Source organism: Pongo pygmaeus, chromosome 3 (genome assembly GCF_028885625.2).
Source record: "Pongo pygmaeus isolate AG05252 chromosome 3, NHGRI_mPonPyg2-v2.0_pri, whole genome shotgun sequence".
NCBI classification, from domain to species: Eukaryota; Metazoa; Chordata; class Mammalia; order Primates; family Hominidae; genus Pongo; species Pongo pygmaeus.
The window spans coordinates 58,277,955-58,305,145 of record NC_072376.2 but is presented as its reverse complement, the minus strand read 5'-3'; the positions used below and the strand labels follow the sequence as shown (position 1 = coordinate 58,305,145).

The 27,191-nt window shown below is 32.0% G+C and overlaps 1 long non-coding RNA gene across 2 annotated transcripts in view; it reads left to right on the top strand.

Moving 5' to 3' along the window:
* LOC129035637 (uncharacterized) overlaps window positions 1–25,366 on the top strand; it is a 34,090-nt gene extending 8,724 nt beyond the window's left edge. Inside the window, exons 1-2 of one of the 2 annotated variants that reach the window (XR_008502253.1) lie at window positions 18,976–19,074; window positions 24,813–25,366. This is a non-coding gene — a long non-coding RNA (uncharacterized LOC129035637). Of the gene's footprint in view, window positions 1–18,975; window positions 19,075–24,812 lie in introns of those variants that run through there. The other variant, XR_008502254.1, reaches the window with a different exon arrangement.
* Window positions 25,367–27,191: the final 1,825 nt, after the last annotated feature.

The window sequence follows — 27,191 nt, the reverse complement described above, 5'->3', positions numbered from 1 at the left end:
TATTATAGAATTTATGATAATCACTTCCTCACTTTTCTTGATACTTTTTGCACATGCATAATGATGCATAAATAAATGATAAAGTTTAGTGTTGTTTTTCAGAAATGTATGTAAATAGTTCATACTACATATAGTTTTGTGTTTCTTGGTTTCTGGCTTTTGGTGCCAACATTATGTGAAATTTTACCCATACTTTTTGGATATACATATATATTTTTCATTTTTCTCACCATAACATTGTATAGATATAACACAATTTATTGGTCCACACTTCTTCTAAACACGTGCTTTGTTTACAGTTGGGATAATTATGAATAAGGCTATTATAAAAATTCTGTACATTTAAACTGACACACATAAGCACACAATTCTGTAAGTTGCATAACAGTGTAAAATTAGTAGAACATGATATTCAACTTCAGCAAACAGGCCACACTATTTTGCAAATAAATATTATCAATTTCTACTCCAACAGCACTATATTACTACACACTCCCTTCAATATTTAGTTTTGTCAGACATTTAGTGTTTGTATGAAGTGGTACCTAACATTATGATTCCCTCAATTAGCAGCAAAGTTTTAATGCCCTCAATTTTTATTCCCCTAGTTAATCGTAAAGTTAAGCATTTTTAATACATTCTTGGATATTTGGATTTTCTCTATTGTGAAGTGCTTATTTTTCCCATTTTTCTACTGGGTGGCTGTCATTTTCTAATTAATTTGCAGTAGTGTTTGCATGTTCTAAATATGAGCCTTTGTTGGTTTCTGCTTCACAATTATCAGACTCACCACCTTATATATCCATTATTTTAGTGGTCTCTTGATGAATACAAGTATTTAATTTTAACTCAGTCAAACTTGTCAATAATTGACTGACTTTATAATTAGTGCCTTTTGTGTCATGTTTAAGAAAGCGTTTGCCATACTGACATCATAAAGAAAATCGACTGTATTTTCTGCTAAGTATGCCCTTGCAAACTTAGGTGTTTCATATACATGAAATTGACTCAGAGTTATGGAGTATAATGTGATTGACTTTCATTTTGATTTCCCATATAGAATTTCCAAAGACTCTTTTCCATGTATTGTAATATACATATTTCCCACTGTTCTTTAGCATTATCATCATATTTATCTAAAATGCATTTTACTAGTTATACCTCTGCTGAGATTTAGTCATGTGAGTAACTGAGAAAATAATATCTCATTTATTTTAATTAACTAACCCACTTCTTAATTTAATCATTCATTCAATTAATATTGATTGTATATTAAACATGTACCATGCACTGTGCTAGGCAAATAGGTAGTAATAATGCACCTGGAAAAATTTCTTTCCTCATTGAGTTTGCATGTGAAAAGATAAACAATAAATTTTCCTTAGATATTTAGGACTATCTCTTATCTTTGTCCAGTTATCACTTCCTCATGTAGGTCTTCCTTAGCCACTTTATTCAAAATGGCAATCTTCTATTAGTAAGAATCCCCTAATAAATGTTCTTTTTCTTCTCAGTATTAATTAGTACTAGAAATTACAGTATGCATGTTATTTGGTAAGCAGTTTATGGTTTATTTCCCCACATGTGAGCTCAATGGGGAATGAATTAATTGAAGAGGAGACACTATCCTGCTACAATATCCATATAATTAATATTTAAATATTACTGCTACAATATCAATATATGATAATGAAAAAGCATAAAATACAAACAAAGGAATAAAATATTCAGATGTATCAGTTAGAAAAACAATTCAGGCAACAATTCAGAGAAAGCATTTGGGAAGAAGGTATAGTCAGGGAGCCAAAGTTAAGTGGTTATAAAGAATGTTAGTTATTTTAGTCGAGATTTCCCAGAAAAATAGGATCAATAGGATGTCCACGTATATAGAGAACTATTTATTAAAAGGAACTGGCTCACATGATTTTGGAGGCTAAGTATCAAGATCTGTAATTACCACATTGGAGACCCAGGAGATCTGATGGTTTAGCTCCAGTCTGATTCAAAGTCTTGAGAATCAGGAGAGCCAGCGGTATAAGTTCCAGTCCCATGGCCAGCAGTCACACGACCTTAGAAGAGTTAATATTTGAGTTCAAGTCCAATGTGAGGAAAAGACTGATATCCCAGGCCAAGATAATCAGGCAGGAGAAATTCCATTTTATCTGAGGGAGGATTAGCCTTTATGCTCTGGCCAGACCTTCAACTGGTTAGGTGAGCCCCACTCATATTTGTGAAAAAAATCTGCTTTACTCAGTATACCCATTCACATGTTAACCTCATCTAAAATACTCTCACAGACACACACTGGATAATGTTGCAACAAATATCTAGGTACTTCATGGTCCAGTCAAGCTGACATGTAAAATTAACCATCACCTTACTAGTAAGGATAATGGTTGGAAATTATGGCAATGGAGGGGCAATTAGAAAAGAGAGAGTCAGCATTTTCTGAAGAGGATCAATAAAAATGTTTTGATTAATCAAATAAAGAGTTTTGGAGATAATAATTCATTTCAATGAAACAAATTTAGGAAAGAAGTGTAAGTTTAGAAGGGTGATCATGAAATTTTTTAACAATGGGAAATTGTTTAAATGATTTGAGACACAAATTATGGCAGTTTTATAAAGGCATATGTATTGAAGAAGAAATATTTGAATTAATGATAAGGATAAACACATAGTAATTGGTAATGGAAGTCAAGAAAATAAATCTGATTAAAACTTTACCTTTAGACTGAAAAAGAACCTAAATTGAGGCCATTGGATATTAAGCAATGCCACATACAGCCTTTGGGTAAGCAATTCCAGGCTATTGAAAAAGCTGTTGTGAGACAGATATTTGCATAAAAATCTTACAAGAATGTCTCTCTTATTTATTATTAATTATTGTTCTATAGAATATTAACGATGGAGCAAATTAAAGATAAGTACAATATTATGACTCATAAAACCTTATAAATATTTGTAAATGTAGTTATTTATAGAAATAAGAGTTGTTTTTTCTTTTTTAAAAATGGAGTATATCTCTAGTTATCAGTAAATAGGACTAATGCTCAATCTACTAAAGGTAATTCATTTATTACAACAGCTATCTTTCCTTGTTTGATTTGAAAAGCTTACTTAGGAGCTGGTCTAGTAAAAATATTGCCAGGTTGTGTTTAGTATGCATATTAAAGTAAAACTAAACTGACAAATTCAGTTTCATGTTTGTAAAGATATCACAGGGGAGAAAAACAACAAAAACTAATGGAATTTTTAGAAAAAAATTCAACGCCTTGTTCTGTGTCTGTTTCTCTGACAGAATCTATGTGAGATTACCATTAGAAAAGTAGCTTCCTATTGGTTGAAAACCCCAATGTGAAAGACGTATAACACCAACTGTTTTCTTTTTTTTTTTTTCGTGTTTATAGCAGCTTTATTTATAATTGCCGAAGTTTGGAAGCAATTTTAAAGATGTTCTTCAGTAGGTGAGTGGGTAAATAAACTGTGGTACATCCAGACAATGGAATGTTATTCAGTGCTAAAAAGAAATTAGTGATCAAGCCGTGAAAACATATGATAGAAGCTGAAATGCATATTACTAAGTGAAGTAAGCCAACCTGAAAAGGCTACATACTGTATGATTCTAAATATATGACCTTCTGGTAGAGGAAAAATATGGAGACAGTGAAACAATCAGTGGTTGCCAGGGGCTGGGAGAAGGGAAGGATAAATAGGCAAAGCACAGAAGATTTTTAGGGCCGTGAAATCATCCTGTATAATGCTACAATGATAGATACACATCATTATACATTTGTCTAAACTCGTAGAATGTATAACACCAAGAGGGCACCCAACTATTTACAAATGTGATCCTTAAGAAAAAAAAGTTTTGAGCAGTAATTTTAAAGGCATCCAGCAGCATTTTGGTCAACAATGACATTGAAAACAGTTGGTGTGTGGTGGGTGAAACTGTTTAACACCAACTGTTTTCAATGTCATTGTTGACCAAAATGCTGCTGGATGCCTTTAAAATTACTGCTCAAAACTTTTTTTTCTTAAGGATCACATTTGTAAATAGTAGACTACATCAATGTAAACATCTCAAATAATTAAAATTTTGAATATAAAAACTTTATTTGACTGTTTAAGTATAGTAATCCCTACTGTGAATACTAAAGTGTGATATTCCATGTGTAGTATACTATGAAGATATAAAAACACATTTAAAATTTTGATTAAATAGTAGCAAAATGTAAGTTTAATTGGTGTTGATATTCGGACTGTTGCTGATACTTTAAGCTTTCAGTAAATCAGCCGATCTTACAAGTGTCAGACAAAATGAGCTATACAAATTTTTAGAGTCAAGTTTGCTATTTTAGAGATTCTTATATAAAATCACATATATGTTTTAGAGATTTTTATTATATGTCTGTAAATCTGTTAACACCTTGTAATTTGTTTTCACAAGTTTAAAGTAATCAATGCATACTCTGTTTTTAAGATGCTCAAAAGTAAGAAAACAGCCTGCAAGTGTTATTGGAGATCCTACTATTCTTTCTCTCCTTCTAAACTCTAATCTCCAATTTAGGCGATTGTTCTATGTGGATGATAAGAAAATCTCTTAGATTCTTATCCTTATCTCAGCTAAGATGTGGTATTTGCAACTATGACTGAGGGTTTTTCTTTTTTCCCAGGTAATAGAGAATTTACTGAATAACTATTCGTCAGCATGACGGGCTCTTAAAATGCAGAAGAATAATACACCTGCTGATAATCTTGTTTCTTCTAATAGTTTATACTAATGGAATTTAGAGCAAAAGTAGATTTTTGTCTTGCTTATGAAAGTAAGCCAATTAACTTGATCCTTACAATACATTAAATTGTGTGCCATTAATCCTTTTTTCACATCAATTTCTATCATTCATCTCATTTTTATCTACTTGAATTCTGAAAAAAATGAAATATAAACATTTGATAAACATTGATTAACCATAAGTATCATTTAAAATAACAGGTGTAGCTATAAATGAAATAGACAAATTTTATATATGTACATCTTTATTCTAATTAGACATGTTTGCTCATTTCTGAAAATGGATGTCCTACTTACACTATTTCAAAATGAATATATTACCATATTGATAAATAAAATGATTTTGATGGGGGGCTTTAAAGAGTATTCATTTGACAGAGTTTTGATTTAGAAACAATATATTTAGATTTTGCTCTAAAAGTCCTTTTACTGAGTCTTAATGGAACATTAATGCTCATATCTAAGTATCTTTCTCATCTAGCTCAATGTACCAGAGACAAAAATAAGTCCATTATATTTTGTAGTGTGTGTGTGTGTGTGTGTGTGTGTGTGCATATGCTCAGCAAGGTAGCAGTTCTTTAAGGGAAAAACAGGAAATGTAAGTCTATAAGCCTGCATTTTCAGACTTCAGGGCATCTTAACTGCTTTTCTCTTAAATCTGACCTCAGTAGTTTAAGAAAATTCTAACTTTAAACAGCGCTTTTTTTCAGGCTTTTAAATGTGACCCAATATTCTACTAAAATTTTATTTTTTCATTGCAGTTGAGCCTGTAAACAATACTTATAAAAGAAAAATTATTTACTTTTTAAAATACCATGAACCAAGAACAATTATTTCACACTGTGTATGAGAGAAATATGATTTCCATGTTAGATGAGGCTTTAAAGCAGTATTTTCCTACATGTTAAGGTATATCCTAAAGAAGTTGTAATACAATATATACATTTAGAGAAAAAATGTGGAGATTTGACTTCTATGATAACTATTCATTGCAACTAATTGGCACTTCTCTTAACAGAGTTGTCAAAATATTTGATTGATCATGATTAATTGATATTTATATAAAATTATAAATTACCACTTTTTAAATTTTGAATCCTTGATGATCATTTTCAAGCAATGTGATGTTTACAAAATGGATGTACAATGGTTGAACTAATTTATGCTTCCACCAATAGTGTAAAAATATTCCTATTTCTCCACATCCTCTCTAGCCTCTGTTGTTTCCTGACTTTTTAATGATCAACATTCTAACTGGCATGAGATGGTATCTCATTGTGGTTTTGATTTGCATTTCTCTAATGACCAGTGATGATGAGCTTTTTTTTCATATATTTGTTGGCCACATAAATGTCTTCTTTTGAGAACTGTCTGTTCATATTCTTCACACATTTTGATAGGGTTGTTTGTTTTTTTCTTGTAAATGTTTTGGTTACTTGTAGATTCTGGATATTAGCCCTTTGTCAGATAGATAGATTCCAAAAATTTTCTCCCATTCTGTAGGTTGCCTGTTCACTCCGATGACAGTTTCTTTTGCGGTGCAGAAGCTCTTTAGTTTAGTTAGATCCCATTTGTAGCTATTCCTCAAGGATCTAGAACCAGAAATACCATTTGACCCAGCAATCCCATTACTGGGTATATACCCAAAGGATTATAAATCATTCTACTATAAAGACACAGGCACACATATGTTTAGTGCAGCAGCATTCATAATAGCAGACTTGGAACCAACCCAAACGCCTATCAATGATAGACTAGATAAAGAAAATGTGGTACATATACACCATGGAATACTATGCAGCTATAAAAAAGGATGAGTTAATGTCCTTTTCAGGGACATGGATGAAGCTGGAAACCATTATTCTCTGCAAACTAATACAGGAACAGAAAACCAAATACCACATGTTCTTACTCATAAGTGGGAGTCGAACAATGAGAACACATGGACACAGGGAGGGGAACATCACACTCCAGGGCCTGTCGGGAGCTGGTGGGTTAGGGGAAGGAAGCATTAGGAGAAATATCTAATGTAGATGACAGGTTGATGGCTGCAGCAAACCACCACAGTGCATGTATACCTATGTAACAAACCTGCACGTTCTGCATGTGTGTCCCAGAACTTAAAGTATAATAATAATAAAATAAGTATTTCAAATGCTAAGCAATTTTGGGTATAGTAAAAAGTTCAATTAATTAAAAAAACCCTAAAATCAGAAAAAAACATAAAACTAAAGTGTTTTACTTTTCATAAAAACTTATCAAAAGTAGTTTAAACCATGCTTGCCTACTTGTCACCTAGCAATGTGGAGCACCATCTTTCTTTACGCATTGGTGAATTGTCATATGCTTTTTCAAGTTTGGATCAGCTTCCTGCATTGTGTTCTTTATTCTTTCAGTGTCTTGAAGCACCTTCAAGGGTTTTTTTCTAATGTGAACATTTTCTGCCAGCATTACTTCCTCTAGGACACGTTCATTCTGTTCATCACAACTACCTTTCTCATTTATGTTAAGTTCTCTTCCAGTAAGTTTCCGTGGCTTCATACCTAGAGACTCAAATGACAGCTGTGTCAATATCCCATGGTCAGCTGTCTTCTTATTGTATCTAATTTCACATCCAGCATTATTCCTTTTCATTTCTTTTCTGCATTTTTATCCATTGCACATTTCCTTCTTTTAATCATCCGTTTTGTAAAATGTCATGTGAGTTTATCATGGGAAGACATGGAGGCAACATAATTTAAAAAAATGGATGTAGGACTTTCTCCCAACTTCTTATTTCTAAATCAAAAGATATAAATAAGATAAACTACAGAGACATGTACATCAACAATGGAAACCTAGGATGGTTTTCTAATTTGTGAAAACTGGAAATATTTCTACATGAGATAGAATGCTCGTTGCTAAATTGCAGAGTAGCGTATTGACACATAAATCCATCTGCAAAACTAAAATCAAGACACCTACTCCAAAGTAAAGACATATATACTATACAGACAGGGCAATTACATTTGATGTGCAGTTGTGATAGGGTGCTGGATCACAGGGACAAATTAATACAAAGGACATTATTTAAACAACCGGCAAAAAATAACCTATAGCCTGTAATAGATAATATTATATCAATGTTAATTTGTCTGAAGTAGCTAGCTGTAGTGTAATTATGTAAGAATATTTTTGTTCTTAAGAATTATACACTGAAATATTTAGGGATAAAGAAGCATGATGTCTAAAACTTACTTTCAAGTTTAGAAAAAGACTAATATGGATTACGTACCTATATGTAGATGCAAAACCATATCACTATGATTATGTAAATCTACCTATATCAACATTTATATCAATTCCTATACATGTATATCTATATATTTCTCCATATCTATATATATAGAGAGAGCATATGAGGGAAGAGAGAGAGAATTATAAAGCAAAATTCTAACCACTTGTATATTGGTAAGAACTTATAGGAGATTTTTTTTTTATTCTTGAATTTCTTCTACAAGTTGAAGTTATTTTATAATGAATAGTAAAAACAAATTGTTTTTGTGGTTTTGTCATTAACCCATATACAGCCAGGAACATATGTTTCATTCTGTTTTTGACCTTTCAGGATGGTTTTAAATAATTTTTTAAATTAATGTGAAATATATCTATGGTTCTGAAGTCAAAACTTTAAAAGCAAATTTATTCAAGGAAGTTTAGCTTTGATTTAATTGTTACAACCCTTTGCCTTCATTTCCCCCTTAAAACAATTTTTTTGAATTTTTATAATTTATATATTGAATTAATATTTATATAGTATATTTGATTATATATAAATATATAATATGTACTTATACTTACATATATGTCATTTACAATTACACACATATAAATATACACACAAAGCTTGCTTTTTATTCAAAAATATATTCTGATATTACGCCAGTGACAGAGAATTCTTCCTCATTCACTTTTACAGCTATGTAGTTATCATGTGGGTTTATCAGTTTATAAAATCAGTACCTTATTCATGGGAATTTAAATTATTTCCAAATTTTCTTATCTATTTGTTTTCTACTAATTATAATTAATAATTAATTGAATTCAATATGTTTCTAAACTGTAATAGTTTCAGTGATTCTGTGAATATGTATATATACATATATATAGTGTGTGTGTGTGTATGTGTGTATGTGTATATATGTGTGTGTGTGTGTATATATATATATATAAAATATATATACTGGCAAAATACATATAACCTGATAAACATGTGTTTTTGTATTTTATCATTAATTCTTTGAGAATGATTCTTAGAAGTCATCTTAAAAGTATAAATGTATATGCAATTTTCTAGATATTGCTAATTTACCTTCTGCAGGTGTTGTGCCATTTTGCATTTTCAGCAACAAATTTTGAGACAATCTGTTTCTTTACTTCAACAACAGCAGTTCTTCAAACTATTGCATTTTTTTGCCAATTGACAATAAATAGTATCTGTATCCATATGTAATTTGAATTCAACTTATTACGTTTACAATTATTTATTCAAATGGTATAATTTTAATTATTTTTCTACATATTCTAGTCCATTTTTGGTTATCACTTTATCTCTTCTCTATTTTTGAAGCTTTTTTAATATTATTTACATTTACCTTTTGTTGCCTTATGTGTATATGGGTGTATGTGTGTATTACCAGTTTGCCATTTTTAAAAAAGTATATATTTTCATAAAACTTTTGGATTTTTGTGAGAGAATACATTTTTATTTTTAGATAATATAAAGAAAGTCATGTTTTCTCCTAATACATGTGTTTTTATCCTTACATTTTAATTTTGAATCTACTTGGAAGATTTGCCATATGGTATGAAAAATGATCCAATTTTACTACTTCCATTTTTTTCTCAGTTGATTGTAGATGACGAATTTTTTCCTATATTCAGTTCCATTGGCCTTTCAAATTTTTAATATACAAATACCACATTCTTTAGAATTTTAGTGTGTAGTAATATCTGGTAGAGTTAGTACCCTTCCCCCCACTATTGATCTTCTTATTTAAACTATTCCTACATGCTTGGTTTTCTGTTATGCCATTTTCTCTTAACGCTATTCCAAATAATGTTTTATCTTTACCACTCTACCAAATCCGCTCTTTTCAATGCCATCAATGTCATCTGTATTTTGTTAAATCCAGTGCCTAATTACCATATTCTCATTTTACCATACCCATCTGCAGTTCTTTAAAGAGTCGCTATTCCCTCCTGCTAAAGCTTTGCTTGCTTTCTTATATACCACATGTGTCTGGTGTTCTGCCCAGATCATTGGCTACTCCCTCTCATGCAGTTTTTTGCAAAAATCCCTCTTCCTAGCTGAGCTTCTAACCGCAGAAATATCAAAGAAGTTATCCCTCTAACATTGTCTGTTCTTTATTTATTCTCACATCTAAGTCTCTGATGCAATTCCATGTTGTTAAAATTCGCTATAAGCCAAATTCATATCTTCACCCACTCCTGATTGCTAGATTTATATATAGCTCTACATTTCCACCTGACTGTATAAGAAATACTTGAAACTTAACATATCAAAAATTGAGTTATTTATTTAATCCAAAATTTTGCTTCTTCTTTTCAACCCTATCCCAGTAAATGATATCCATTTCCTTCCAGTTGCTTAAGAAAAATATTAACTTCATTCTTGAGTCTGCTCTCTTATGCCTTACATTTAATCAATTATCAAATATTATTGGCTATAAATTCAAAATATATCCAGAATTTGTCCAATTATCTTCATCTCTATCACTACCATACTCAACCAAGCTGCTACCATTTGTTATCTATTCTTTAAAAATATAATATTTAAAGTGATATCCTGCTTCTGCCCTCAGTCCTCTAGAGTCTATTTCCAACATAGGAGAAAAATCGAATATTTTGATAGGTAAACCAATACTTCAGAGTCATCATAATTAATAGAACATGGTACTGGCATAGGAGAGACCTATGGTTCAAAGGAAGAAAATTAAAAGTTTGTTAATAAAATGTTATACATATGGTTAATTCATTTATTTTAAAATTTTAATTTTCATGGGTACATGGTAAGTACATATTCATATGGGATACTTAGATATTTTTATTTAGGTATACAATGCATAATAATCACATGAAGGTAAATGGAGTATCCATCACTTCAAACATTTATCATTTCTTTGTTATAGAAACATTCTAATTAAAAATACCCTTTTAATTATTTTTAAATATACAATAATTTTTTTTACTGTAGTCACCCTATTGTGCTAGCAAATACTATATCTTATTTATTCTATCTTTGTTTTTGTACCCACTAACCATCTCCACTTTCCCTGTCCCCCCACTATTTTTCCAAGCCTCTGGTAACCATCATTCTGCTTTCTATCTCCGTGAGTTCAATTGTTTTAAATTTTAGCTCCTGCAAATGAGTGGGAACGTGCAAAATTTGTCTTTCTGAATCTGGCTTATTTCACTTAACATAGTGTCCTCTAGTTTCATTCATGTTGTTGCAAATGACAGGATCTCTATTTTTTCATGGCTGAATAGTATTCCACTAGGCATGTGTACCACATTTCCTTATTGATTTGTCTGTTGATGAACACTTACGTTGCTTCCAAATCTTGGCTATTGTGAATAGCACTGCAATAAACATAGGAGTGCTGATACTCTTTGATATATGAATTTCCTTTCTTCTGGTTATATATGTAGCAGTGGAAATGTTGGATAATACAGTAATTCTATGTTTAGTTTTCTGAGGAATGTCCATACTGTTCTCCACAATGCCTGCATTAATCTAAATTCCCACCAAGTGTTTCCTTTTTTCTTAATCCTCTCCAGCATTCTTATTGCCTGCCTTTTGGATAAAAGCCATCTTAACTGGGGTGAGATAATATATCATTGTAGTTGTGATTTGCATTTCTCTGATTATCAATGATGTTGAGCACCTTTTCATATACCTGTTTGCCATTTGTATATATTTTGTTGAGAAATATCTATCTAAATATTTTGCCTATTTTTAAATTGCATAATTAGATTTTTCCTATTGAGTAGTTGGAGCTATATATTCTGGTTATTAATCCTTTCACAGATTAGTAATTTGCAAATATTTTCTCTCATTCTATGGGTTGTATTTTCATTTTGTTAATTGTTTCATTTGGTGTGCAGAAGCTTTTAACAGGATGTGGTCCCACTTGCCCATTTTTGCTTAGGTTGCCTGTGCTTTGGGGTGTTACTCAAGCAATCTTTGCCCACTCCATTATCCTGGAGAACATCCCCAATGTTTTCTCGTAGGACTTTCATAGTTTGTGGTCTTAGATTTAAGTCTTTAATCCATTTTGAATTGATTTTTGTATATGGTGAAAAAAAGTGGTCTAGAAGCTATATCTCTCCCTCATTTTATATTGAAAAAGTAATTTAAAATTGATCATACCTAAATTTAAGACCTAAAGTTAGAAAACTCTCAGAAGAGAACTTAGGAGTGATTTTGAATTAGGCATTGTTTTTCTTTTACATGTGACACCCAATATACAAACAAACGAACAATAAATAAATAAATAAATTAGATTTAAAATTAAAAAATGCTTTGAAAAATATTGTAAAGAAAGTGAATAGACAGCCCACATATTAGAATATATTTGCAAATTCAATATGTTCTGATAAGGGACTTGTATCCACAGTATATAAAAAACAATTACAATGAAATAATTGAAAACGAAAGAAAAGTAAAAAGTGACAAAGAATTTAAGTGGTTATTTATCCAAAAAAGATACAAAAATAATTAACAAGCACATGAGAAATGTGCTCAATTATGTTTAACCATTAGGGAGCTACAAATCAAAACCAAAAAAATGATGCCACGTGAAATCCAAAAGATGACTCATACTGAAACAAAACAGAACATAGCAAGTTTTATGGAGAAAATGAAAACCCCATGATTGGTCATGGTATTGTAATATGATACAGATTCTTTGGGAAACAGTTTGGCTGTTCCTTTAAAAGTTAAATATGGAGTGACCATATGATTCAGCAATTCTATTCATAGATATATACTCAAGAGAAATGAAAACATATGTTTACACAATATACATATATTCTATAGCAACATACTTGTCCCATATTGGAAACAACCTAAAAGACCATCGAATAAAAAGTGGATAAACAAATGTGGTTTTCAAACATTAATAAAATTAAATATTACTCATTAGTGAATAATATTAAAACTTTTAATATTGCTTTGAAAACATTATGCTTAATGAGGGAAGGTAGTCACAAAAGGTAACATATTATATAATTTAATTTATACGAAATGTCCAGAATGGGCAAATTCATAGAAACAGAAAGTAGATGAGTGCTAGCCAGGAACTAGAAGAAGGAAGCGGTGGAGATTGACAGATAATGAGTACAGGGCTTCTTTTTGTGAACATGAAAACGTCCTAAAATTAAATAGCGGTGATGGCTCCAAACTATGTAAATATACTAAAAAAGCAAAAGTAAAAAAACCCTCAGTGAATTGTGTGTTTTAAAATGGTGACTTTATTGATATGTGGATTTTATTTAAGTAAAACTCTGATTAAGAAAAGGTGTTTCAAATCATGTAAATCTTTTCAATATCTTCATATCTTATTCTGAGTAATAGCTAGCTTAAAACTTGTTAAATTATTTAATGAATATATGAAAAATATAATACGTATAATATTACAGTGTGGGTGGTATTTTGCTAAATTATACAGAATTTTAATTAAGAGTCCATTCAGTAAATGACAGGCAATGTTCACCCTACATGGCAAGAAAGGGACACCTGTTCAAAAAGATCCCAGGAGACTACAAGAGCAATTTCATAGTCATAAGTTGGAAAATAGCTAGGTCTTTTAAAGGAACTTTAAGGAACGATAAGATTCCCTATAAAAATGGAACATAATGAGCAGCAGGGACAGAAGTGTCTATAGGTAGCTGGAGAATTCTGCTCATAATTGTTTTTCTTAAGCTGGGAGTTTGGAAACATAGTCTAAGAAAAGTATATTTTGTAATCATAATTGACTGGAAAATATATATCATGACCTATCACTGGTTTTATATTCATCCTAGAACTTACAGAATATACACAATTTAAGGAAAATGAAATGGGCTTTACTACCCAGTGTCAGAAAATCTTACCCAGACTAGGATGGTCCTTGTTCATGTCTGTTTTGAAGAGTTTCACTTTTGACCTATTGTTAAATCTGAAAGAGAATTAGCTTATTTTTAAAACATCTTTTTAAAAAATCAATTTAATCTACACTCTCCATTCAAGAACAGAAATCTGGATACAAAATGATTTAAAATAAATAAGTGCATAAAACGTTTTGGACAGGAGAAGTCTGAAACAGTTAAATACTGCAACTGCTGACCATTTGATGAGAAAACTAGTTGTGTTACTCTGAGTTGTGCCATACTTGATTACACCTCTGCAAATTTCAGGAAGCTGATATACCAGCATTTTGTGGGATTAACAGAAGATTTGGAAAATGATAGAAGATGCATGCATAAATTGTGTGTGGGTACAAAGCTTAGTTTTCAATGTTGTTTTTCAGAAAAAGATACGTGTTTTCATTGTGATATGTTTGCTTGACATGTAGTACGTAAATAAAAACAATTTAGATACTATATTTAGCCATCATTGTGCTTTTGTGGCAGTCTTTGGGAGGGGCACATCTCAGAGCTCCCTTCTAGAGAACCTACTGCAAGAAAGAAGGTAGCCCATATCCTCCACCTGGGGCTGGCCCACTTTAACAGAATTTCTGTCCAATAAATGACTTCCTCATGGTCAATCTACGCTAGAGTTCTCTGTTGGACTGGCTGAAACTTTTTCAAAACTCTACTACTGGCTAAGGCTCTTTCTAGTCTTATTCTCCCTTTTCTTTCTGTGTTAACTGGAGTCACATATTATTTTAGGCAGATAACTTTACCAATTTAATTTCTGAATCAGTATGTATAAATGTGTTGATTTGTACTGGTTGTGGAGATAATAGCTCTAAGATGTATTTAATGACTTCCTTAGCAGTAAGAGTTTAGACACTAATACAGAAAATTCTCTAGTTATATCCAGAGAAGAGTGATTTATGGAAGCAAAAAAAAATTAGGTTCTTACATTACTGTTGGAAATGATAGATTAATAAAGGATAGAGAAATACACAGGCAACTCTTCTTTTCTTCATTATCTAAGATCCCATATCAACTCTACCATCTTTAATTTTTACATCCCTACAACTGTAAGACTGTGTTAGTGGGGAATACAAATTCAGAGGTGACCTTGCATATTTGCCTTAATTAAAGAATTGTATTTTGACTGGTGTAGGTAGACAAGAAAATAAGTCATAAAGATCAGCATTTTGATATGTGAACTAATATATTAAGGTTTCTTAGATGTTTCTAGTTTTCTAAGATAACTGAGCTATTTCTAATGTTAGTGTTTAGTTATAAGTTCACACACAACTATAATAAGAAAATAATTGGTAAATACATGTATAGCTTGCTTTTAAGCATTTATGCATATATAGCTTTACTAGCTCCCATTGACAGATTAGTGGGCAGTAGAATATAAATCAGAATGTCACTGTCATTTGGAAATAAAACACAAACATATGTATTACAAAATTATTATACACAATCATTACAAAATCAAAAATACATATGTATGTTTTTTATTCCCAAATGACAGTAACATTCTGATTTATGTTCTACTGTCTAATAATCTGATAACAACAAATAATAAGATCTGAAGAATTATAATAAGGTAAGTTTGAGTGTGTTGTGTTCTTTTCCACATTTAAAATGGTTATTATTTTTGAGGGCTATTTGTGTGCATTTGCCATTTTAGAAATGATATTTGTCTGTATTACTAGGTTTTCCTGATAAATTTTAACACCATGCAATTTTGAACTTGAGGCCTTTTACTATGCTACAAAATTGTCCTAGTCTTTCCGTCATTATGGAGTATGATTTCCACAGATTTTTATTTTATTTTTTAAATTTAGGCTTATTCTATAGGACCAATCTTCATATAATTGACATTGGTGCCCTCTTATTTACTATTTTTGTATTCATAATTTCCAGGATTAAACTTATCATCCTTCTTTTAAGAACTGAGTAACTAAGGGTAAATCATCCTGGTACCTGCAACAATTCTGTTTTCCTTAAAAAAAATCATACTAAAGATGTTTTTCTCTCAAACTTTCACCTAATATTTTTTACTCCCTAATGTCCAGTTGACACTTCAGAAATACTCTTTATTCTTCTCCATTCTACTCTCTTCTCCTAGGAGACTGACATGTATAAACCAGATCGTTAAGTGTCTGGGTTACATTTATGTTTTACTAATACAGAACTGGTAAAGAAATCTAAAGGAATACAAAACTTGACATGAAGGTAATTATTCCCCTACTTCGTCTCTCAAAGTTGCTTTGAACTGGCTGTTTTCTGACATCAAAAGTTACCTTTGCTGTTTTTAGCTTCCTTTGCAAGACATTGACCACTTCTAGGTTTTAGTAACCTCCACTTTTTTCATGCCTTAATGGCTTGGGATACTAACAGTATTGGAGCTATTAGACACACCATTCCCTGTGGTTTCCCTTAGAAATCTGGATTCCCTTTCACTCACTTATTTGCAGTTATTCCTTTGTAAATAAACACTTCTTGACTTACATTTGAATGTGTCTTGTTTCCTTTTGTGATACTGACAGACACAGCTACATTTGAGCACTAAATCATACTCAGTGTGTTAAAAGCATTACATAACTTTTTAAAATAAACCTTTGCAATTACATTTGCAGCTTGTATAATATCATCTGCATTTTAGAATGATAAAATTGAGACACCAAACTGTCCTCCTGCCAATTTCATGTGTAAATTCTAATCTCCAGTGCCTCAGAATGACAGAAATTTAAAGACAGAGTCTTTAATGAGGCAATTAGGTAAATGAAGTCCTATGTGTGAGTCCTAATCCGAAATGGCTGGTGTATTTCTAGGAAGAGGAGGTTAAAACACAATGGCACAGACTTAGGGATGACCATACGTGACATAATAAGAAATATATGTTTGGTTTCTTCACCAAGTTTCTGGCACAGAGGTTCTAAAATACTTGTAACTTCCTAAATAATAATGGTGATAGGAGCATCTTGTGTTATAGTATTTGATCTTAGTCTCCAGTTTCTGAGACAAGAACTTCTAACACCCTTGGAATCTCTGAGGTCATAAGTGTCTTTTTGTATGTTAATGAGTTGAACACTGGTTGGGGCCCCAAGATACCTTCTGGATAGGGGCTGGTTGCCAGAGCAATCAATCATATAATTAGAGGGTTGGAACTTTTGGTCCTACTCCTTCACCTCCAGGGAAGGGAGAGGGATTGGAAATGGAGCCCAATAATCGATAAAAAAATTTTATTAATTGTTCCTACATAAAGGATTATAAAAAACTTTAAATAGCATTTTGAGGGCTTTTGTATTGGTGAATGCATCCACAGCAACTGGCTGTTCAATTATACCTTTTGTAGTAACATGATTAGGCACTGGGTGCAGTGGCTCATGCCTGTAATCACAACACTTTGGGAGGCTGAGGTGGGCAGATCACTTGAGGTCAGGAGTTCAAGACCAGCCTGGCCAGCAAGGTAAAATCCTGTCTCTGCTAAAAACACAAAAATTATCCAAGTGTGGTGACACACACCTGTAGTCCAAGCTACTCGGGAGGCTGGGGAAGGATCCCTTGAACCTGGAAGACGGAGGTTACAGTGAGCTGAGATCGTGCCACTGCACTCCAGCCTGGGGGAAGGAGCAACACTCCATCTCAAAATAAATAAATAAATAATAAATAAAATAAAATAAAATATAAATAAATAAAATAATATGATTAGGGTAAATAAAGCATTTCCTTGAATTCTGTGAGCTGTTAAGGCAAATTACCAAACAAGAAGGGAGTTGCGAAACCCCTAATTTGTATCCATGTCAGACAGAAGTGCAGATAACGTGGGGACTTACTACTTATGACTGGTGTCTGAAGTAGGCGCAGTCTTTTCAGGCTAAGCCTGTAACCTGGGGGTCTGCACTAACTCCAAGTATTTAGTGTCAAAATTGAATTAAATTGTAAAACACTCAATTGGTGTCTACAAAGAGTTGGATAATTGCTATGTGTAGAAAACCCGCACATTTGGTGTGAGAAATATTGAGAGTAGAGGAAAATGAGTTTTCCTTTTTCCATCTGTGAACACACCAATAAGGTGGCCATTGCCAACTAAGGAGAGAGGCTTCAAGAAACCAAACCTGCCAATACCTCAATCTTGGACTTCCTAGCCTCCAGAAGTTGAGAAAATAAATTTCTGTTGTTTAAGCTGCCCAGTCTGTGATAGTTTATTATGGCAGCCCTAGCAAATTAATGTATATGCTTAAGCCTTACCTAAAATAACCACACCTAAAAAAGTGCAAGTATTAATCACAGTTCTGTCAATCCAGTGCACAGTTCTGTCAATCCAGTACTATATTAACCACATAATTTTTCTCTTTAATATATTCTGGCAATTATCATTTGCTGATTGCTTCATGTCATTCATGTTATTTTCTCAATTATATTATAAACCCATTAAAAACAGTTCAATAATTTTATATCTTCTAGTGATAAGAACTGCCAATAATCATTTAAAATTTGACAAGTACCAAGCTAATTGTAATTGCGTCACCTGTATTATGTCACTTAATTCTCCAAAACTTCTTTTTTTATTTTAATTTAACTAATTGTATCTGTATTTTGTAGCTGGGAAAACTGTAGTCAATAGAACTTAAAGAAGTTGCCTATGTTCACACAACTGGTAAACTGAAGAGCCTGGATGCTTACTCAGTCGTACTCAGGAACTCATCTATGGAGCCTATGCTACTAATTATAATTCCTACCCAAAGCGCAGCACAATAATGACCTAGCATGTTGCAAGACATATAAAATAGGCTCTTAGAAAATCTTGAGGCTATGAGAAACAATTTCGAATACAAAAAAGTTATCTAAAATAATTAGAGTTATGTTTAAAATTAGGATACCTTACTTATAACTTATGAAATATAGTCAGTATTTCTTCTCGAATTATGATTAAAATCTTGTGAATATTTTTAGCTAAAATAATAAACTAAGAGTAATGACATTTTAATAAATATTCTTTCAGGGCTGAGAACCCACTCTATCATCATTAGATAGTGGCAGCTCCTGTAAGTTTTTAAGGGTTATTGGAAGATTATTTGTCTTCATACAGCTTCACCTAAATTGTGAGTTCCAAAACAGCAAGACTGTTTTCTATTTCATTTACTATTACTTATCTAAGACCTAAAATAGCACTTGACAGAATGTAGTTACCAGTAGATAATAGTGAAATGCATAATCAATAATTAATATAAATCAATAAATAATATAAATCAATTCCAAGTATATCAGCTATGATTAAAGTAAGGGACAAGATGGATAAGAAACACTGAAAATATAGTAAAAAAAAAGCAACTGCTAAGTAAACTGCCTGGTGGGAAACAGATAACAGAAAATAACAATAGAAACTTTAAATCACGTTGTTGATATTTGGTCACATCAAATTAAACGTGCTTCTTAGTTTCAGATTAAATGTCTTCATCTCTGTCCTTCACAATAATTTATAAACATAGACATATATGTATCCAAAAAAATCTCACAAACTTTTCCAGAATACTCATCCTGATTCTCATCTAACTTAATGTACTGCATATTTTACCTGTCTCATATCCGGGCCTGTTTCACAGAATTTAAACACCACAAAGTTATGGATTTTTGTCTATTTTCCTGCCATAGTTCTTGGCTTATAATCTTATGCTTATGAATTGGTAACTTATATATGAAAGATGAGTTAAGTGAGTATCCCTTATCCAAAATGTTTAGGACCAGAAGTGTTTCAGATTTCAGATTTTTTGGTGGGGTGGGGGTGGAATATTTGCATATATGTGATGAAATATCTTGGGGATGGGATGTGATTCTAACACAAAATTCATTTATGTTTTATATTCATCTTATACAAATAGCCTGAGGTAACTTTATTAAAGATTTTTAATAATTTTGTGCATGAGACAAAGTTTTTGTACACTGAGCCATCAGAAAGCAAAGACATCATGTGTAGAATTTTCCACTTGTGACATCATGTCAACACTCAAAAAGTTTAAGCTTTTGGAGCAGGAAAACGCAATATGAAGCACTTTTTTTTATAGTATTTTCTCTCAAAGAAAGCAAGTCAACGGGGAGAATAGACATAGGCCTATGAATTGACATAGTAGTTATTTTCTTGTTGCTATTCTGATATGTAAAACAGATGATTACCAGTACAAATACCAACTCTCAAAAAATTATTTTTATTTATGCACAATTGTCATCTAAAGGACCACATTCCCAGATGTTTCAGGAAGATAATATTAAAATTTATGTTATTTATTGAGTAATGAATCATGGATTATTTAATAGGGCTCAGAAAAATTCAAAAATTTCATTCAGTAAAAAACAAATCCTAACTAAAATGATACATGATAGTCTTTCAGTGTCCTACAAATTTTTTAAAAGTTTACATAAAACCAAAAATTTGACTATATAATTAATCCAAATTTTGCCAACCGCATACATATGAAATATCTTTTATGTCTAATATTTGTGTATAGCTTTATTTGCATAGTCTACATAACAATTCTCTCATCAGCCTCACTCTATATAAGCACGAGTTAATATAGTACAGTTTTATATCACTATTAGAAATGTATAAAATAATAAGCTACTTTGGATATGGAGATTTTCCAAGGTGACTCTATTTTCTTGAATTATTTCTTTTATTAAATATTAATGATATGTAGCATACAGAGTAAAGTAATGATAAGTTAGACAATTCACCTTGTGGCAAACCTTTACTCATTTCAAGATTAATCATCAAAAGCTCAGCATTACATTGAAAATATTTTATCACTAATTTGTAAATAAACACAAACACATCCTGTCAGTTAACCAATGAGCCATCAGTCATAGAAAATGTACTACCTACATCTTTTTGTTAGTTTGGTTTTTACTTCTTACTTTAACTTTCAATATATTATTTTTTTCAGTAAAATTTGTACTGTAAAATATATAACTTATTTTTACATGGGATCATTTTTGCTATTATTTTTAAGATTCCCAAGAGACTATAGCTGTATACCCACATACACATTTTCCTCTAACCATGTAACTGAATCCACCTGGTATTTTTTATGAGGTTAAACTCATATGTAAAACTCATACATACATAAAAATGGTTAAACTCATACATACATAAAAATATGTATTTTTCTAAATAGTCATTTTTTCTATGCTTTTGATTTCAATTATTGCTAAAGATTCTTTATATTTTAAATATAAAGGCAAAAATGTTACTAGGGATTATTTCTTGGTTGTCAATCACTATTCTAGTAACATACTCTTTTCTCAACTGGAGGTTATTGTTTATTTTACTATATGTCAAGGTGAGTTCAGAAGGTGGATATTGATTTGAGATAAGGGTGCTTTGGTCATATTTATAAACTGAAATATATATGAAGAAAAGAGAAATTTTAAGATACATAAGAGAGAGGATAAATTATATCAAAAAATATTAAATTAGGTTTAAAAATTGTTAGAACAAGGCTGACTCTTCCATTGAGACAAGTTGTAAAAAGGACATAGAGATGGTTTTAAGTGTATATATGTTTACACATGCATATAACAAAAAATTCAGACTTTAAATTTTATTATCTCACTTTCTGTGTAAATTAGGCAAAACAATTGTTGTTAGTTGTAAACAACCAAAATAGCAAGATTTAAAGAAGTATTAAATTGATGTTTTATAGTGATTTGGGCTTTAGAGAAGGAAGTACTATAGTGTTTGGCAAAAAACCAAAATCAATATATAATATTCATTCTTCTCTCTTGGCCTGAACAAAGTGCAAATTCGGTTGCTTATCAGTTGACAAACGCAAACTTGTGCTTTGTCATAGTTAACTCTCTCTGTAATTAGCAAAACGGGCTAGAAAAATCAATATTACTAGAAATGAACATTTATGTCACAATCGTGGAATAGACTCTGTAGAACAACATAACAAGCCACAAGGGAATACTTTGCTCTGGTTTTTTGTGTTCACTAGATAAGTAGAAACTTCAGTTCTATATTCAATGGAATCAGAGGAAATCACTCCACATATTTCCCAATTTAGTTGGAAAATCTTAGAAGGCTTTTTTTTTGGTGTCATATTCTGTGTAAAGAGAGAATCAATTTCTATCTATATTTTTGACAAGGAAATTAAAGATATAACAATGTGTTCTACAGTGTGTTAGGTGGAGACAGAATCTGTACTTGCATTTGGAATTTGCTTTAGATGATGCTGAAGATGATGATAATGATGTTGTCTTTAGTCCTTCAAATCAGTGTGATTTGAGTTACTTTCAGTTTACTGGATATTTTTCCAGTTGTTGAAATTAAAGCTTGAGAGTACTATACTAAATCTTGTATTAATACAAGATTAAATCTTGTAGAAGATTAAATATAATCTTCTAAGCTTTAATTTCACCAACAGAAAAAGTTATTTACATGACAATTCAGTTAATATACCTGCAAATATCTATTGATGTTTTTGTCTTTGACTTTTGTTAACTAATCTTAAGAAAAATTTAAATGGTTGATGTGTATATTTTGCTCAGAGCATAGTGAAAAAATTCCTACAACAATTCGGAAGGTATGTATGAGGGATATTGGGATAAACAGGGACGGTGCAGATCTTTGGGGTTATGTTATTTTACTAACATCTGAATTTATTTTAGATACTTAACAAGGAGCTAGAGTGAGGCATTTGAGCTTTATTCATTGAGTACCAGGGAGGGAAAAACTTCAGTTCCGAAGATGTAAAACAGGTGTTGTGCAGTGACTCTTCAATTAGTATATTCTTAGTCTTTCTCTATCTATGTGGTTTAAAATTTCCAGATAGTAATTCTTCCCACATGACTTGCGTCTAATGTCTTGCTGCTGCAGCAGCAGTGAAGCTTAGCAATCTGCCTGTATTCTTCACTGGTGTTGCTCTCACCATGTCGGCTCTGCTGCCTTCTCTGCCTGACTCTAATTTTTCCTACTTATATGATTCTCCATCTGCTTCCTTTTCTGGCGGCAAAGTGGCCCTGCCTATATGCTCCTTTGCATTCTGCCATCTTTCTAGTTTTGCTGTTGTTTTAACTATATTTTAAACATGTAGCACAGTTGATTGAAAACTGAAGAAATGTCTAGTGCTTGTTTAAATTTTTTGCAGGGAACAGTTAGTCTTTGCCACCAGCTAAACTGTGCTTTAAACCTAGGTGCAGAAACTTCTTGCAATATGTTTTAAGTAACCAAAATGGAAAATCCAAGCAAACTGTTGCCTGTGTTTAGCCTTGCGATTTAAAGACAGCTGGTAGAGATAAGCACTAACATAAATCTTGTCTGAATTCCCCAAACCCAGTAAATGAATTGTGAATTCTTTATTGCTTTTTCTAGATATTTAACCATAGGTTATTGTGATATAATGGAAAGCACAATGAATCTGAATTTAGAAAATCTAGGTTCATATTCTTTACCCACTTACGTGATATATGACCTAGGGGATATAACCTAATCTGTCTATATCTTCCCCCATCTCTACCTTCACTTTGGACATAAGAACAATGAGGCTGAGAGAAAACATGCAATTTCCTGAAGTTTTCAAAGCAAGAAAGTGTCAGAAATATACATCAAATTAGGTTTTTTTGACCTCAAAACCTATACTCAATCAGGACACACAGTACTCAAGTCTGTTTTTTCAAAACTTATAGTAATGCTCCTTAAAAGTGATGCTTATTGCTAGAGTTCACCCATATTTGAACACTCGCATGACTTGTGACCAATTGCCATCTACCATTTATGACGCAATTTCTCTTTAGCCTATAACTGAATTCATGAGCCTCATTGTTATACTTCCCCACCACAAAAAAAATCCTGAGTTATTTTTGCCCTGTGACCTTACATTTCTACTTCTTTTCTGAATTTCTTGCTGAACTTATGCCCGTTCCAAATCACATGAAATTTATGTGGATCAGCATTTTATCAATTTATTTTACTGTCCCCACAGTTCTTCTGATGCACTCACAATGATGTTGTCACTCACTCTCTTGTCAAAATTTCAAATTCACTTGCCCTTTTTTCCTTTCACTACATTACATAACAAAACGTTAATCCTGGATAATCCAACTATTTACATTGTCTTGCCCACAATTGGCCGGCTGAGCATTTATGATATAATATAAATACTATAATAATATGTAACATATATTATTATTTAACATCTATAAACTTAATTGAGCATATTTACAACTCTAGATTCTTAACAGTCTTAACTAGACCGTCGATCCCACTGAGCAAGTATATTTGCCCGAATATTTTTATTTTTCACTTTTCACAAGTGTTAAATCCTCCTAAAGTATCATCAAACCTCCAATAAATCTTATTTCTTTCTCAAAAAATGATTTTATATACTACTTCACAGTAAAAAACAAAAATAAAAATGAAACAAATAGATGGGAACTATTTCAATATCCAAAAGATATAACACAAATCTATCGATATTTGTATTTTTTGTCCTATCCTTCCTTCTCTTTTCTTTCTGTTAAAATGTAGGAGGATTAATACAGATTATGTAATTTGCCAAAAGTTACACAAATAGTGGAAAAGGAATTTGAACTTGACCCTTGAGATGGTGAAGTTTGTATGTCAACATGACTGAGCTTAGTATGCTTGGATAGTTGGTAAAACATTATTCCAGGTGTGTTTGTGAGGGTGTTTTTTTTTGGAAGAGAATAATATTTGAATTGATAGATTGAATAAAGAAGATTACCCTCACCAGTGGTGGCAGGCATAATACAATCATTGGAGGGCCTGAATAGTGCAAAATTGCTTCCTACTTGAACTGGGATGTCCATCTTGTCTGGTTTTCAGATGTTGGTGCTTGCTTTAGGACCTTCAGACCTGGATGGGGATGTATGATCAGGATCCTGGTTCTCAGGCCTTCTGGTCCATACTGTAGCTATACCTCCAGCTTTCCTGTGCTATCAGTTTGGAGACAGCAGGTCATGAGACTTCACTGCATTCATAATTATGTGAGCCAGTTTGTCATGGTAAATATGTATGTATGTATGTATGTATGTATGTATGTATGTATGTATCCATCCATCCATCCTATTGATTCTGTTTCTCTGGAGAATGCTGCTTAAAACACCTCTCTGCCTTCAGAACCCATTTTCTTTCCTCTGACATGTTAATACTTTGAATTTTATAGAGAGATATTATGTGAGCAGATGTGGCATCTTTATTGAATATAAAATGGTCAATTTTGCTGCATCACCCAATTTCTTACTCTGATAGAAACTATAATGTAAGAAATGAGATAATAATTATAAGTGATTATGACAAGTGTAATAATAACATCACTTTTATAAGGAAATAAGGAAAAACAATAATTTATAATGAAATAAAAACTAATGATCAACATATCTTTGCTGTGGTCAATAATTTAACTTGATGTTTAAGAAAGCCAGTTTTATTTCTTTGAAGCTCCAAAGGATCTACTGCAGTGTGATTTATTTCTGAAACACTGTGAAATTAATGAAAATATTATTTGTAGGGAAAAATGAGTTTACTTGCATTTGTAATATAGGCTTTGCCAGAAGCAGCAGCTGTGCCTGTGTCAAGAATATTTCATGCTGAAAAATGGAAGGTTGATTTCTGCTGTTTTTCCTTTCTTTCCCCTTATTTTTGTCATTTATCATTTTGAAGAAAAACGGAATAATTTTAATTATTTAATTATAACATGGGGGAAGAATAATAGTGTGCCTAGAAATGCAGCTATGTCCAACTCAGTTTTAATATAATTTAGGTTGATTATCCCAGTCACTTGAGTTTGCCCCAATACTGTTAATTGTAAAAGATCAATCAATCCTAACTATTAAATTCATATGAAAATCAGTTTCTGCTCTTCAGAAAAATGTCAGGATCTTATTAAGGAGGTAAGTTATGCTCTGATGTGTTCCAGACTTAAGAAACAGGTGCAGAAATGGATACTTCAGGCATATTCTATGAGTGCTTTCTACAGATTGTCTTTGTTTCATTACTCAGTACACCTTAGGAATGAATGTTTAACCTGTTTCGTATTATCCACAAAGTTTTTTGAGTAAAATGATTAAATGTCTTCCAACAGTCATGTGATCTGTGATAGCCCTGCCCCATGTAGAAAAAAAAATATATGTATATAAAATTACAAAAATGAAAGACAGTATTGAGTTTATGTTATATTACACTTATATCACACCAGCATTAGGTAATTTTGCTTGAACATTCTTCTCTAATGCCCTCCAAGCAAGTATTTACCCGTGCTTTTTGAATTTTAGAAGGATTTGACATCAAACTTCCCAGTTTCAGTTGCTTAATTTCATCACATACCAATTTATCTTTTTGAACATTAGTACACAAACTGACTCAAGTATACTTGTGTCCCTCCCGTTTTTTATTGTTTCTCAAAGAGCTATTATTTCTCAAAAGTGTTTCTTAAAATACACTCGTAGGTTCTCTTTTCCTGGAGAAAGATCTCTGAATTCAAAAGATCTGTCTTTTAGTCCTGGGTCTGCATCTTAACTCATCTAGGTCTTTAGGTAAGTCAGGTACAGTTGCTGTTTTCATCCGTAGAATGGAAATAAGAATACATTTCTCAGGCAATTATTTAACAGTTATATGGAAAAAGGTCTGGGCTATGGCATATTATTTGAAAAAAATACAGGATATGGATAATAGTAAATCACTATATATATGTAAATCATTGTGTTAATGAGGATCTATTAGTATCCTTGAACACCAAATGTCTAAACTAAGTGTTTTGGCCTTGTTTTATTTTATCTTAGTATTATTATTATTATTATTTTGAGACAGAGTCTCACTCTGTTGCTCAGGCTGGAGGGCAGTAGCACACAATCTTGGCTCACTGCAACCTCCACCTCCCGGGTTCAAGCAATTCTTCTGCCTTAGCCTCCCTAGTAGCTGGGACTATAGGCACACACCACCACATCCAGGTAATTTTTATATTTTTAGTAGAGATGGGGTTTCACCATGTTGGCCAGATTGGTCTTGAACTCCTGACCTCATGATCCACCCACCTCGGCCTCCCAAAGTCCTGGATTACAGACATAAGCCACTGCGCCCAGCCATGTTTTGGCCTTATTTTATTAGAGCAATGGTTTTTTAAGTGTCTGTATTTATCTTGGGCTCAAATTTCCTTTATTTAATGATTTAATTTTTCAGTTTGAAGGTGATTCTCTCCTTCTCCCA